The following is a 17506-nucleotide window of genomic DNA, read 5'->3' as shown; positions in this document are numbered from 1 at the left end:
GTTTGTCGTAATTGGACTTAGATTGAAGGAGTTATGGTCAAATGAAGTGGGCATAATGACTAGTCTGATCGTGGGTGGTCCTTGAGTACGTCGGTCCTACTAAGGGGTATGCAGGGTGTACTCTCTTCAGCTAGAAACCCTCATTTTTAGGGTTTTACCCCTATTTAAGCATCTTTTATTCTTTGAGCCTCATCTCTTATTAGCCTCCATACCTCCTAAACCCTAATCTCGACCCTTAGCCACCCTCTTGGAGTTCTTAAGCTCTTGTGAGTGATTTTGGAGTGTTCTTAAGCATTTTGGAGAGATTGAAGGTTGTTAAAGGATCATGGCTTGGAGTGGGGATTGTAGATCAAGGAGTTTCTCATCTTTTGCAACCTATTGAAGGTAAAAAGTTCTCATCTTGCAATCTCCTTGGTTAGATCTTATGTGGAGTGGTTTATGGCACATTTCGGTCCTTTTGGTTTGTAATTATGAGCTTGAGCTTTCCAGGGGGAAGAAGACATTAGATCTAGACGTTTAAGTGTCCTAAATGCATAAAAATGTGATCTTGATTGTTGGTATCAACTCATGCATGTGTTTTAGCCTCTTTGATGAACTTGTAAAGTAAGAACTTGGATTTGGGACCCATTGAGCCATGCAAATGCTCAAAGTTAACGAATTTATGGATTAAGGCATGTTTCGAAACTAGATCTGAGCATTAGACGTTTTGGCTTAAGGGATTAAGACATTTTCTAAGTGGATTATGGGCTGAGCGAGTACGCGGGGCGCACCTGCTTATACGCGTCGCGTACTGAGTCAAGTGGATGCAGGCTGAGCTTACCACTGAGTACGAGGGGCGTACTCAGTCTATTGGGTTTTTCTTGATTTGTTGACTTTTTGACCTTAGACCACTGACCAGAAGTTTGACCAGGGTTGACCATTGGATATTTTGGGCCTTTTAGGACATTTGGCCTTCTCGGTATAGGATCATGATGGGTTTGGGCCCAATTTGGATATTCCATCCTTATTGGGACTTGTGGTGCTTTTTATGGGATTTGGACTTATGATGCTAGTGGATTGGTCGATGGGTTTTTGGCAAAGTAAGGAAAGGTGTAAAATGGACTTTCACCTTGAAGGTTGGTCTTTGCTAGAATTTTTGATTGGGTTGGGAGTCAATTATTGATGGAATGTTATTTGATGATGTCAATGCGAGGTCTCCGGTAGTAGCAATTCTGGTGTTCGGTTATCTTGCTTCGAGGTGAGTCATGTCCGTAGCAATATACAAAACATTGCTCGATCAGCTTTAAGAGTCATGTCCGTAGCACTATAGAGGAGATACAAAACATTATCCATATTTAAAAAAAGAAAGCTTGACGGTAATTTTGGACAAGAGAAATTAAATATTATTTTTCTTAATTTTTTTATTTATATAAAATCATGACATAAGAAATCTATTAATTTTTTTAGTATTTTTTTAGTTTTGATATTTATTTTGTTCTACCCAAGGTTGTCAAGATCGAGATCTTACGTAAGATATTTTTGGGTTTGCAAGATCTGGATCGGGATCCTAAGATCCCACAAAATAAAACATAATTTTAATTTGTAATTTTAAAATATGAAAAGTATTTCAAACATTCAATTTTTTGTTCAAAAGTTATAAAACTTCAAAATATTAGTTATAAGTCACAACAAAAAAATGATAAATGGTATATTGGTAAATGGTAAAAGACATAAATTGGAAAAAAAATTCATTTGCAAAAAAAAAAAAATTCAAGGGAAGATTGGATCGAATCGGATCCCAATTCTACAATCCTACCTACGATCTTACGATCCTACCTGCGATCTTATCTCAAATACGATCCGTTTACGATCCCGCTCGTTTTTTCTCCCTAAGATCGCAGTACGATCATGATTGCGATTTTGACAACCATGATTCTAACGAGTAAGAAGACGAATGAAAAAAATAAGACATTGGATTGCTCTTTTGGATAAGTATAAAGACCATTTCTATATTTACTTTAAAAATAGTTTGCTTTAAACGTGTAATAAATAAAGTCTGGTTGTGGTTAAATATACAAATTAATGTTAGGTGTTCTAAAAAATATGAAATCATAATATAATTTACTTTTTCAATTCATTATTAAAATAAATACGAGTCCCACTCATTATTACTACTATTTTAAAAGTATAAACAAATATTTTCAGATAAAGTTATATTTTATGTGGTTTACGAAAAAGACCATAAATGGTTTTAACTATTAACCAAGTTGCAAAATATATATATATATATATATATATATATATATATATATATATATATATATATATATATATATATATATATATATAAGGTAAAGGCTAAGATTGTAGGCTAAATATACATGGGCACACAAATAAAAGAATGAAATAAGAATATACAATACAACAATATATATATATATATATATATATATATATATATATATATATATATATATATATATATATATATATATATATATATATATATATATATATATATATATATATATATATATATACGGCTAACATCCCCTTGCAGTCAGAATGGGAGGTCTTGAGCGGACGTTCATATTGGATCTGAAGTTAAGGAACGAAGTGGAAGGGAGCCCTTTGGTGAAGATGTCAGCATACTGAGATGAAGATGGGACATAGATTACTCGAATCTAACCCATACCGACTTTGTCTCACACAAAAGGAATATCGATCTCTATGTGTTTTATCTGTTAATGATGAACCAGATTGGTGGACAAATAAACACCACTGACGTTATCACAGTACACAAGGTAGCAGAAAGAGGTGGATAGTGAAGCTCACATAATAATCCACGTAACTAGGAGGTCTCAGTATCCGCTTTGGCAACACCCCGATACTCAGCCTCAAAACTGGACCTAGATATCATACCCTGTCTTTTTGAGGACCAGGAGAGAAGATTTAGACCCACAAATACACAATAGTCAGATGTGGAGTGTCGGGTCTTGGGGAAACTAACAAAATTAGCATCAGAGTAGGAAATCAGACCCCGAGAAGGAGATGCAAATAGTTGTATGCAATGATCAATAGTATCACATACATATCTCAAGCTGCGCTTGAGAGTAGTAAGGTGAGGCTCTCGAGGATTATGCATGTAAAGGCAAACCTATTGAACAACCTATGTGATATCTGGTCTCGTGAAAGTAAGGTACTGAAGAGCCCTTGCAAGAATCCTGTAGAGTGTCGGGTCAGTAATAGGAGGAGCATTGTTGTCAAACTTAACAGAAGTGTCAGCAGGAGTGCGGGATGAGTAGTAGTTGAGCATTTTAGCATGCTCAAGTATATATGTGGCATAATTCTGTAAAGATAAGAACATGCCATGGATGACTCTAGTAACTATAATACCAAGAAAATAGTTTAGAACGCCTAATTCAGTCATGGTAAACTGTAAACAAAGAGTGTTAATGACCTGATGAAGAAGAATGGTAGACGAAAAAGTAAATATGATATCATCTGCATAAAGTAACAAATAAGAAATATGAGCATCCTATATGTTGATGAATAGAGACGAATCAGACTTGCTATTAGTGAACCCAAAACCTGTAATAAACTGAGCAAAACGATGATACCACACTCTAGGAGCCTGTTTGAGTCTATATAAGGACTTTTGAAGTAAGCATACATGATCTGTAATACATGGTCACAAAGACCTGGTGGTTGATGCATTATACAGTCTCCTAGAGATGTCCAAGGAGAAAAGCATTCTTCACATCCTGTTGGTGAATCAGCCAGTTGTGTGAAGTAAGCATACCTGATAACAGTTCATATAGTAGTCGGTTTGACAATCATTATTAAGGTCTCATCACAGTCAATGTCGGGTTGCTAATTACGACCATTGGCAACAAGTCATGCCTTATAACGATCTAATGATTCATCTGCATTATGTTTCTTTTTAAACAACCAAATACAATTAACAACATCAGAAGTCGTGGGCCGAGGCACAAGTTCCCAAGTCCTATTACAAATAAGTGAATTGAATTCTTCAGTAGTAGCATTATACCAATTTGGATATCGAAAAGCTTTGGAATAGTTGTTGGGAAAAGGAGAAGATGAGGAATTGGTATGGAAATTTAATTTTTCTATGGGCTTGAAGATGTCGTGACGAGCACGAGTCTCTATATGGTGGGTGCGAGATGGAGTAGGAGCAAAAGGTTGATCAATTTGAGGTGGATTAGGGGCTGTTGGGGGATGATTTGATTGAGATGAGGACGTGCCAGAGTTGGAAAAATGAGACCGAGAGGATGAGAGGTCATGAGTAGCGAGGTTCGAATCGAGATTTTAAGGAATAGTTTTTGATGGGTGGTCTAGATAAATGAAGCAGTTTTGTTGATCTTCAATGCTAAGGAAATCACACTCGCGAGCTTTATTGGGGGTTAAAGAACCGAAAGGACATATGGATTCGTCAAAAGTAACATGAAGAGAAATGATTATTTCTTTGTTATGAAGATTAAGATAGCGATACCCTTTTGTGATCGGAAGGGTATCCAAGGAAGATACATGGAACGGAACGGGGTTGCAGTTTGTTAGTATTGTTGAGGTGAGGGTAAAAAAGGCAACCAAAAACACGAAGGTGCACGTAGGAGGGGTGTTTGTTAAAGAGTTTTGAAATGGAGTGTTGTGTTTTGGAACGGTAGAAGGAAGTATATTTAAAAAGTGGGCGGCCATATGAAGAGCTTCAACCCAATAAATGGGTGGAAGATGGGCTTGGAACAGGAGGGTTCGAATAGTGTTGTTTAGAGTGTGAAGCATGCGTTCAGATTTTCCATTTTGTTGAGATGTGTAGGGACAAGAAAAACGAATATGTATACCATTAGTGGCACAAAGATTGTGAAATTGTTTGTTACCAAATTCTTTGCCTTTATCGCATTGAAAATTTTGGATTTCTATTTTGAATTGGCTACTAACATATGCATGAAAGTGAAGAAATTTAGAAAAAAACTTCTGATTTATTCTGTAACCAATATACTCACACAAAATGAGAATATTGATATAGGAAGATGACATCATATTTTATTCCACTATGAATTATTAATGGTGAAGTCCACACATCAAAATGAATAATATGAATAAGAGAGCTAACATTAGTTTGCAACAAATCAAAAGATAAATGGATATGCTTGCGTAGTTAACAGACATGACATAAGACACTAGGGTCTTTTTTATTATAAGAAATGAAATTTTTGGATAGTAAATGCTTGAAGAACTGAGAGCTAGAATGACCAAGTCGTTGTGCCATGAGGAAGAACTAACAGTTAAAAACAAAAAAACACTTGAGGCAGTTGTTTGGTGAATGGATAGAGGTCGCTCGTGCTGTCACATATGATGAGAATTTGATTGGTGAGGTAGTCCTTCACAGAAAAACCAAATTCGTCAAATTCAAAGAAAATCAAAACTGTAGTGATGAAATCGGCAACATAAAAGTGTTGGATTAGGTGTCTAGGCCCATAACTATATTTGGTATGTAGTTGACCCAATAGTAGCATGGTCCTTTTGGTTTGCCTTCACTAAAGCAACTTCACTGGATGAATTATGGAGAAAGAGGTTAATTATGATTTATTAATATATTATATGAATAATATATTAAAAGAGAAATCATATTATTTAATTAATATTGGTCAAGAATTAATTTAGATTTAATTTTGTGGTCAAAAGAGATTATATAAACTAAGGGGACTGATATTGTAATTATAAGATAGTTACAAAATTGGGATTAGGATCCCTAAGGGAAGGGATGAAAAAAATCTTATGGATAGCCCATACAGATTTCGTCCATAAGGGCTTTCTAGAAGGTTCCTATGGGCTGCTTAAGGACTAAGCAATTGGATTAAGGTTTTGACTGAAACCCTAGCAACTCAGCTGTATAAGGACCCTATGACACTCCTAAAATCGGCCACTTGAAACCCTAGAAGGATTATAAGCCGATTTTGTGCCTCTCCCCCTCTCTCTCTCGCTCGCTAATATTCTTCCATTGCTTGTGGTGTTTGTGATCTATTAGAGGCATCACATTTAAGGTGCTAAGTTCTCAAAGGTTGAAGATCAAGCTAGCTACAATTAAAAGGGAAGATTCTAACTTTGTTTTAGATATAAATTTCGATATTGGCATGCTAGTTTAGGGTTTATAGCTTTGGATATTTTGTTGTATGTATAACTAGAGAAAAACCTAGATCCAAAGCTTTAGGGTTGCATGTGCATGATAGGAATGATGTTATGCTCGTAACCCATCAGTGGTATTAGAGCCTAGGATAGTTTTTCTGTTATATGATGCAAAAGTAATGTTTTCACAGTTGAAATTCTTTTTCGTTTTTGATTATGTCTGATTCCACGACGTGGCATTGTCTGCCACGACGTGGAATGGGATCTGATGAAAATTTTCGGGATTTTGGCTTAAATTGGATTTGGATAATTACCATAAATTGTTTTTCTAATAAAAATTTGTTTTATCTGTGATGGTAATGCATATCTTAATCTAATTGGAAGATAATGATTAAAATTTAAGATAATTACTAAATTATGTGATAAACTAATTATTTGTAAATTTTAGTTTGTAATTATCTTGCCAAAATAAAAGGAAATTGAATTAGGTCAAATTTAGATAATTATAATTTATATGATTAATTTAATTTTTTTAAATTTGATCTAGAAAGTTTTGAAAAGTTTCATAACATGCCCTCAAGTTTTGGAATTTAAATTTTAATTAAAAAGTTTTAATTTTGAAATATTTAAATTCTAAACCCTAGAGTTTTAAAAGTTTAAAATTCAACCCTTATACTATTATAATATTATAGGATTATATATATATATATATATATATATATATATATATATATATATATATATATATATATATATATATATATATATATATATATATATATATATATATATATATATATATATGCGTGTGTATGTATGTATGTATAAGATAAGTCAGTTTTACCGTTAGTAGGCCTCATTCACGAAGTCGGTCTATTAGGGGGTATAAGGAAACTGCCTATAAAATGGCGGTTGAATGAGTGTCCACTCTCACCCACCGCTTCCTTGATTGGTGGAGGGTTGTTAGTCGAACGGACAGGATAGGACATACTAATTCCTCATTAATAAGTCTAATGATCTTATAAAGTAACTAAATGTTTTCATAAATTCCCAATCTTAGTTACTTTAGGAAAAATGTGAAATTGATGCTATTCCATGAAATTGCACTTTGAATCTTGCCAATTCATTAGTGGAACGTGTGTGGTTAACCGGCACACTAATTTGGGACTAGCAAGGGTGGCAAAGGGTAGCTCTATGTTTATCATAGATTAATGGAGCGTATGTGCTCAACCGGCACATTGATTAGGTGATAAATGACATCGAGAGTACCAAGCACATTTGCATGGTTATTCACACCTTGTTTGTGATCCTCCGTATCACAGTCACAAACTTGAAGGGCATAATCGAGATTTAAACATGCCATTGAAAAGTTCAATGAATTTCAAAGGAATCTAGGAATTTTAATTCATTTAAAACCTAATGTTCTTTTTCGTTTTTCATGGTGGAAATTGGTAAATCATCATTTACATACCTTCAAATTATTTACAATTAGATTACGATATCCCTTTTCTAAAATTGTAAATAATTGTGTTGGGTCCTAGCCCTAATTTTTTATTTGGGTGTTAAATTCGGGATTCTTATCTAAACTAAACTTTGTCTCTTTTCTTTTTCAGATATCGACTTCGAACAACGCTGCTAACTCCAACGCTTCTGGCTCTTTCTCCCTCATGAACTTGTGTGGGAGGTTGATCCTTGATGGATCCAATTTTAATGATTGGATTTGCAACATTCGCATGGTCACCTTCTATGAGGACAAGGAGTATGTTCTCGACAAGGAAGTAAAGGAGATTGACTATAACACTACTAGTCCCGAGAAATTCGCTCAATATGATACACATGAGAGGGACGCGACAAAGGTGTCGTGTATCATGATTGCGACCATGGTTGCCGAAATCCAAAAGCCCTACGAGGACTACTATCATTACGAGATGCACCATGACTTGATGGAAAGGTACAATCAAAGTGCTAGGCAGGAAAGTGATGATGTGATGAATCGAGAATGTAACAAATCATAGTAATGTAAATGAACACACGATGTAAATATGATCTTGATTCAGCTCTATTATGCTTTCAAATGTTACAGAGAAAAAAATAGACAAGTTTTGTACAAGACTCTTATCTAACTCTAAGTAATGTCCCTATTTATAAGAAACATCAAAACATACAAAAAATTACAAGGACTAAACAATACGCTTCGTTACAAATATGCCTTGTAAAATAAACTTAAGTCTTCGACATATTACAACAGGTCTTCGAACCTTACAATCTCCCCCTTTGTAATAATGTCGACCTTCTTCAGTTCATGAGAATCTGTATGGCATACAACATCACCCTTCGAATTTTAGTGTACCACGAAATAATTTTCTTCAGCTCCTTTTTATCCCCAACATTATTTTTCGAACAATTATTCATACGAACAATAAAGTTCGTATACTGGGATGTAGTATATCTCTCAATTTCGTTGGTCTGGAACAAAAACCTTTTAGCCTTCCCATTTTTGTCCTTTCCTGCGAAGACCATTCCAAATGGCTTTAAGCAGATCTCCCCATCTGTAAACTTCTTCAACTCAGCTTGAGTCTTCGGAAGTTCCATCGGAACTTTCACTTCCATCCCCTTCGCAGTAGCTAACTCCACATCAGTTAGAGCAAAACACTCATAGTAGTTGTCTATGAATATCTTGATGTGAGCAAGCCCAAGATGAAAAACTTCTGGATCAGTTTCTCGAAGATATGAAGCATCTTTATCTTTCAACAGTAATGCAACTTGTATAAGATCATACAAGTTCATCAATGGAAAATCAGCCACAGAAAAATCACAAACTTGACCATTAGCTCTTGACACAAAGAAGCGAAAATTCTGCATCATGTTCTCGAACATAACATCGTTCTTGATGCTGATCACCTTCTTTATCTTTATCAATGACCAAATCTCCTCTGGAAGTTTCCCAAGTACAGCATGAAACCTAAGTTTCATATACGTGTACTCATCCTCATTATCAAACTTCTCTGCTATCTTGTATTGTGCCATTATAAACATCATCTCATTCACAGGAAAATCCAGTTGATTCATGTCAGAATTAGCAACAACATAACTTTGCTTCGGCTGCTTCAGGAATGCGTACATATGATTATACGAAACTTTCGCTTCGATCGTTTCATAGTTATAATGCTTGCTTGTATCACCTTTGTTCATTCCTGGAGGATCATTAGCACGAAGTCGCATAATGCTTTGCACCACTCTTAACTTTTCCACCTCAGCCTCTGCTTCAGCTTTCTTCTCCTCCTTCGATTTTTCGACCACTATCATTTTTCCTTTATCTTTGATCGAAGAGTTGTCAACATTTTCCTTTGGCTTCGAACTACTACCACTTCCAGCAGAAGAACCAATAACAATTCCTTTCAAAATTGGCCTTGTAATTGGTATCGTAGTAACAACTGTTGAAGTAACTGGCCCATAGGATGAAAGAATTGGGTTTGTTGTTGGAATCTTTGATGAAAAGACTTTGCCAACAGTTTTCACTTCTTCATGCGAAATCCCACTAAACTTCGCATCACCAGCCTTCTTTTCTCCCCCTTGCACCCCTATGTTAACAGGTGGGGCATCTGTTGGTAGAAGGGTTGAAATTCTGGACAATGGGGCCAACTATTTATGCAACACAACTTCGAATTGAGTAAACTTCTGAGATAGGAATTCAGGTGTAATGATTAAAGATGAAACAGGCTTGACCGATAAGTCTTTCAACTCCTTTAGCAAAGAAATAACCTCCACGAAACTCTGGCTGTCATTCGTAGAAAGTTGAGTAATTTGAGGACTCAAACTTTCGTACAGTTTTACAAACTTTGTGATAGCATCACAAATGATATCCATCTTTTGATTTAGAGACGCATAATCTTTCTGAACAACAGCAATCTCTTTCACCATGTCTTCACGGAGTTCTTGAAGCTTAAAGTTGACATATTCTCGCACTTGCTTCACATCTTTAATAAACAACACATGTCTTTCTTTAGCCATTCTTCTTAAATCTTGAACTTCACCCAGAAAATTCGAAGATTGAGACTTCATTCGTAATTCATTACACTTATCATTTTGATCCAACTTCTCCATTAATCGAGATTCAGAGTCTGTAACCAACCCATAACATTTAGTAAGCATTCTGGCCTCTACAGCTTTCAACATGCCATCAATTTTGAAACTGGAGACAGATTGACTTCCTCCCATGTCTGCTTGAGACTGAATAATCGAATTCAACTTCTTATTCAGAATCTTGAATTGCTTCATGGACATCAACATATAATCAGGAAAATTCTCTTCCTCATCATCAAACTCCAAGTCTTCAAAAGTTCTCCCAAAACCTCCTTCATCAGTGTCAGTTTCAGGTTCACCAACCTCTTTGGGTGGATCAGTCGATTGAGATGAGAAAAGTGTGGTAAATGGATTTTTAATCACGTGCTCAAACATAGGTGAGTATGTGATGTTCGAAATAGGAATATTGTAAGGTGGCAAAGAGACAGTAGTATCCACTTGTGAGAAAGCAGGAATACCTTGTGTAGACAACGGAGGCTCTGTAGTCGAAAATCCTTCACCTATATTGACATTTACATCCGTATCAAACATAGGTGAGTATGTGATGTTCACCAACCTCTTTGGGTGGATCAGTCGATTGAGATGAGAAAAGTGTGGTAAATGGATTTTTAATCACATGCTCAAACATAGGTGAGTATGTGATGTTCGAAATAGGAATGTTGTAAGGTGGCAAAGAGACAGTAGTATCCACTTGTGAGAAAGCAGGAATACCTTGTGTAGAGAACGGAGGCTCTGTAGTCGAAAATCCTTCACCTATATTGACATTTACATCCGTATCAGATACGTTTGTAGTGATGTCTGAAGTTCGAACCTCCTCAATTACTGACTCGGTTAACGAAACTTCGGGTGGTATGACCTCAGTCTTCTCAGGAATTGATTTAGAAAAAGTAACTTCGGATGTCTCAAGAACTATCTCCTCTTTAGACGAATCTTCTTGAATAACCAACTTTCGTTGCTTTTTCTTCTTCTTTGAAGTATGTTTGGCCACGTCTTCATCTCTTCGTTTCTTTGATGAAGGCGAAACAGGAGCTGGAACCTCACGAATAAGGACCCCTTGGTGAGTAATTTGTGGTTTACGAACATTTGTAGGAGAAAATTTAGAAGAACCATCTGTAGACTTTCGTGAACCACGAGCTATCTTATTTAGTCGTCGAAAAACACCAGACTTCGACGAGATTGTTTCCTTGACATGAACATCAACAACAGGTTCCACCGGCTTGATCACAACAGTCGAACCATGTTCTTCTGGCTTCGTCTGTTTCTGTGGTGACTTCGTTTGCTTTGATTCTTGTACAGGCTTCTCAGGAGTAGCCTTTGCATCCTTCTTCGAACGTTTTGTTTTCTTAGAAGGGCCAACATCCTCTTTGGATAATAATCTTCCAGTTTCATCATCAGGATTGATAGTCTTCAAATACTCAACCAACACCAAATTGGTTGGATCAACCCTCTTCAACATCGCATCAGGGATCCTGGCAATGTGTGTGAACACCTCAGCATCATCAGAAATCTCCTTTGGAAAGTGATATTTCATAAATTCAGCTTTCTCTTCATCAGCAGGCACCTCAATCCCTTCTTTGTCATAGAAATAACAAATAATGAAACTCTAATACCTTGCACACGAAATTCCCTGAACAACATTCGTGTTTTCAACACTCTTCTGAAATTCTTTCCACAACTGTGTAGAGTAATCCACTGAAATATCATAGTACAACCCAGCTACCATCGCATAAACCTCCATTCGACCTTTATCTAATCCTTCACTGCGACCAGTCAAGCAGTGTAGAAAGATTCCGAATAGAAAATTCCATACACTTGGAAGTCCAGACTTCTTGAAATCACTGATCTTGGTGAGTGTGGGTTGATGACCCATCTCATTAAACATGTGGATAACTTGAGCAGAAGAAAGATCAGTATATAGTGGATAATTAGGGATATCAAGAATCTGACAAAAAATCTTCTTGGAAAATCGTATCTTATTTTCATTCACTAGTTGGAAAGTAATAATATCCATTGCTTTGCTATAAGTAGCACTAGATCCTGCTTGTGAAAGCCAAGAAAGAGGAACAACAAACGAGTTGAACATAGCCTTTGAAAGAATAGAACTCTTCAATGCGACAATCAACATCTTCAACTCCTCGGGATACAGAGAAACATCCCCTTCAACTTGATAATTCGTGCTTTGAATCTTCATAATCGGTTGAGAAGTTATATCTTCAGTTGTTCTGGATGTAGAATCAGCACCAACATGAGCAGCCATGATTAGGGTTTGAAGCTTTGAAGAACAGAGAGAATTTGGGAATTTTTCTTTTGTGAGCGTAAACGGACAAAGAACCCTTGAATCCCCTTTTATATGTAACCCTAGAATTTGAATTTAACGCGGGATAAGCATTAACTGAGATCTGACATGGCACCTTGAATATCGCACCAGTCTGCCGATAAAGTAGCCATGCGTCAAAAAGTAACTGTCACATCGCCTTGAAAGCCAGACTGAATACAAAACGTCTTATCATACAGTCTGTTCGTGTCTCCCCATAGAATTGTAACAATCACCAACCTTCGGATGGAGGTAAAGCTCTTTCGTCTTTGGGTTTAGAGACGAAGTCATTTGCTAGACGTTCAAAATCATCAACCTGAGTTGGTAATACTCAGAACCTCAAGGATTTCGTGAGTACAGTGTGCTAAAGATAAGATAAGAAGCAAATTAACGAAAATATGGAACTGTGATGTCGAAAAATACATTTTCGACACAAAAGCAGATAAACCCCGGGAAAAGGTTGTTTCGTTAATTATCAAGAGAGATAATCAACTGCTTGTGTATGTTCCCGTGAATTTCAATCGAATAATTATAGAGAAGTATCGAAGAGCTTCTTTTGCAAGGCTTTGTGGGTGGTTTACAATTTCGTTACATATCAACCTAAACATAAGGTGAGTAATTGTAACAGAAATTACCTATTTGACCAGTGTAGTCATGGACAAGTATTCTTTGAATTGTTTTGCATGTGACTTAGAAAGCAAATGAAACTGACACGGAAATCATATACAAGAAAATAAAATTTATGTGCTGGATCTTGTTGGGTAAAAAATATCGTGGGTTTCGAATATTTGATCAAGACCACTCAAACGAATTGAATATGATTTGGAGTTTCGAAAAATGGTACAGAAACAAATGTTTCGTTAAAACTGGAACTTACTTCCCCGTTATAACGCCCGTAGATCAGGGCTAGTCAATTTAGAGACGATAAGCATCAAAAATGACTTTTTGATGGAAGATTATTTAGAAGGATTAAAATTAACTAAGTTGTAGTATATGTTACAAGGATTTCGTACATATAAAGAACGCCGAAAACCGAGTTATAACGAAGAAGTTATGACCTGTCGAAGTTTCACGACAGAACCGGCACGACACAGCGCGACTTAAATCATGAATTTACGATAGAGTGATATTTGGATTTAGCGATCTAAATGAAAGTTGTAGAGTTCGTTAAACCGAGAGCGTGCATAAAAAGAACGTCCAAATCCGACTTCGTATGAAGGAGTTATGACTTTTCTAAGTTTCAGCTTAGCAGTGTACAGCCCGAAGTTCGATTTTGAGATCGAGTGATTTCTAGCCAAAACAATCTAAACGAGAATCGAAGATCTCGTGAATAGTAGTGCAACGGTAAAAAGACAGACGAAAACGAACGTCGGATGAAGAAGTTATGGATTTATAACGGAGATTTCCTATCCTGGCATAGTAAAAATAATATAATAAAAATAAATTCAAAATTAGCCGACGAAGTCTAAATGAAAGTTGTAGAGCATAGTCTCACCTACGCGTGGATATAAAGAACGTCGAAAACGGAGCTCGTATGCGAAAGTTATGAATGTTTGAAAATCATGGCACGCATACCAAAGCTTATCCGAAGAGAGCCTGGGGATGCGAGGTACGCCCAGCGTACAAGGAGGTACGCCCCGCGTACATGTCCACGCTGAAGTACGCCCTACGTACGAGATGGGTACGCGCAGCATACTACTACTTTCCTCCAGAAGAGGCCACGTTCCTCTACCGAGACTTCGCCACGTGGAAGCCTTATCCGGAGTACGCCCCGCGTAGGGCCTCGGTACGCCCAGCGTAGTCCGAGGTCTCGCTGCTATAAAAGGGCATGCGAGGCTCCCGACTTCTTTTGCCAAAATTCTTTTTTTCTCTCCCTAATTTTCCTCGTTTTGCGTGCAAGAAATACCCTGAAGCCCCGGTATTATTCCCGAGACCCGAGGCAAGTTCCGAAGCCCCGAAAATCCCGAGAAGTGAAGTGTTCAAGCCGAAACTCTGCCCATGAGAAGCCCGGTTTTCAAGAAAGCATCCCGGTTTTATCGGAAAAGATTATTTTAATAGACGAGGTGCTGTCAGATCATCGTCTTATCAAGTGAGTGTATAGTCCCTTTCTTAAACACGATTTTAATACAAGTATTGTTTGAAGGTATTAAGTATATGTTTTGGGTGAGCGTGTAGTCACTCTCTTCTAACACATAAATATGAAGTATTTGCTATGAAATACGTAGTATGTGTTTATATATCGTTGTTTATTTTAGATGAGTGCGGAATGGATGTTTTATATAGTTTTAAATGAGTTAAACTATATATGTATTTTATATCTACAAATATGTTGGGTAGAACATGCGTAGATGAGATAGTTGGTGTGTGATAAAAGATGAGTTGGATAATGAGATCAAGAGGTTAGTTTTAGATCCGGGAGTATGGATCAGATAAAGAGATAAACTTGGTACTAGTCCGGGAGTATGGATTAAGACTAAGTTAATTGTCCCTAGTCCGGGAGTATGGATAGGGCACAATTATTGATCCGGGAGTATGGGTCAGATCAGGAGATTAGTTTTAGATCCGGGGGTATGGATCAGGTGAAGAGATTAGTTTCAGATCTGGGAGTATGGATCAGGTGAAGAGATTAGTTTTAGATCCTTGAGCAGGGATCAAGTAAAGAGGAAGGTCTTAGATACGAGAGTTTAGATCGTGTCGTTGTAAGGATCGATAGGGTGGGATAAGAGTTGCTTTTATATGGTGAAATTATGCAAGTTTGTGAGTTCTAATATATATATATATATATATATATATATATATATATATATATATATATATATATATATATATATATATATATGATATAACATTGTGGGATGAAAACCCTATATGCTCACCAGGCTCCCAAGCCTGACCCACTCAGTTTTCTTTGTATTATAGGTTATGGCACGAGAGCATAAGTTGGCTGACATAACGAGAGATTTTGGATTATAGGCCAGTAGTTATGAATAACTGTTGTAAGGTCTATTTTGTTCTGTTTATGCTTTTGGTCTGTATTGAACATGACATCCCGAGATTTTGTTATATAATGAAAATACATTTCTTTAAAGAAATGCTTTGATAAATTCTTATCATATTTTGTTTTGGGAACAAATTCCGCAACTGTTTTCTGTAACAGATTACTCTGATTTTAAAAACAAAGCATAAACAAATCGGTCTTTTCTGGCCATGAAATTGGGGATGTCACAGTTGGTATCAGAGCATTAGTTTAAGCGAACTAGGAATTTGTAGGAAATTTCTAGACTTAAACTTAGAATGCTAAGCTATGATTGTGAGATGAGTGTCTGCTATATTTTAGACACGAGCACTAGTTTATTTTAGGAAAGATGCCTAAAATGTTTTATGTGCTAAATTTTTTATGTTATAGCTATAAAGATGCCTTATATGCTATTATTTGTTCAGATCTATTGTCCGTTGCCGACCAGATCTGGAAACCTTATGTGTTTAGGATTCTAAGCGTACGACTACGGTATTGGAACTAGCATGTAAATGTTTCGGAGTGATAAGGATGATTTAATTATCCATCGTGATTGAGGATCTAAATTCACCTTACGCGGGGTGTAGATCAAAAATGGTAAGAACCAGAAGTGGAGTTGGAAATGTGAATGAAGACAGGAATCAACTACCTGTGATCGAGCAAATACCTGTTGTAGCTGCTACACCTGAGCCGGTGACAATGGATGGTGTACAATTGATGATTCAGACGATGTTGGATCGTCAGATGGAAGAAACTAGACGTCTGCTTCAACAAAATCGTGAAGAACTTTTAATTCAAGTTGAAGAGCCCGAAGTGAATGGAGGGTCGTCGGAAGGAGGTAACTTCAGTGGGACTGTTGGTCAAGCCAACCCACCAATTGTTAGGCAGAATAACCACGATGGAGGGAATGATGGCTTTGGATGCAAGTACAAGGACTTTTTGACTTGCAAACCATCAACCTTCACTGGAAAGGAGGATCCGATCGGAGTCATGGATTGGATCTCTGAAATGGAGCTGGCCTTCATGACGTGTGGTTGCAAGGGCAAGCTGCAGACCACGTTTGCAGTACGACAGTTCAGGGGTGGGTCTGTTCATTGGTGGAACACTCTGGGGAAGACCCTAAGCCCTAATGAACCACTGCAATTGACATGGGCAGAATTCTTGGTACAGTTCAAGCGCAAGTTCTGCTCGGCCCAAAAATCTGTTGGAGTTGGAGAACAAGTTCCTGACATTGACGATGTCACAACTATGAATTTTGATGCTTTGTAACAACAACAATGATAACATTTGTGAACCAAAAATGTGAAAGCATGTAAGATGCTTATTCAATAACAACAAAACTTCCATCAAACACTTTATACAAGCACTGCAAATAGTCAACAAAGAATTGGAAACCCTAGAAATCCCGGTTTAAGTCCATTTTGGATTAGGATTTTCTTATTTGGGCCTAATGGACCATAAGCTTCCAATTTAACTATTTTGGGCTTAGAACTCCTATATGGACTCTAATTGGACCCACTTTCATTTATTTTAACATTTTGGGCCATAATGGGCCTAGAATGAAATAAAATACCCTAATGGGCCATAACAAATCTAATTAACTTAAAAAGGCCATAAGACTCATACTTTGATGTAAATTGGGCCCATATCTTGGACTTAAGCACTCAAGGCCCAAACTCTCTCCTTTCTTCTCTATCTCTCGGCCCAACCACAAAGCAAAGGGAGGAAGAGTTGACTTTTGGTTGCCACCTCACAATTATACATGGGATATCCATGCACTCTTCCCATATTTCCATGCATGTCAACTCAATTATCTCTCTTCTCCCTCCCCTTTCTACTCTCGGCCGAAGACACCCAACACACACACCCATTTCATTCATCTTTTGCAAACAAAACTCTCTCTAGAAGAGTTCTTTCTTCTTCATCACAAATTTCGAGATTTAGGAGCTTTCAAGTAGGATTTTCCCTAA

Source organism: Lactuca virosa, chromosome 1 (genome assembly GCF_052849685.1).
Source record: "Lactuca virosa cultivar CGN04683 chromosome 1, Lactuca_virosa_CGN04683_v6, whole genome shotgun sequence".
Taxonomy (NCBI): Eukaryota; Viridiplantae; Streptophyta; class Magnoliopsida; order Asterales; family Asteraceae; genus Lactuca; species Lactuca virosa.
The sequence above is the reverse complement of the archived record's forward strand: the minus strand, read 5'-3'. Positions refer to the sequence as shown.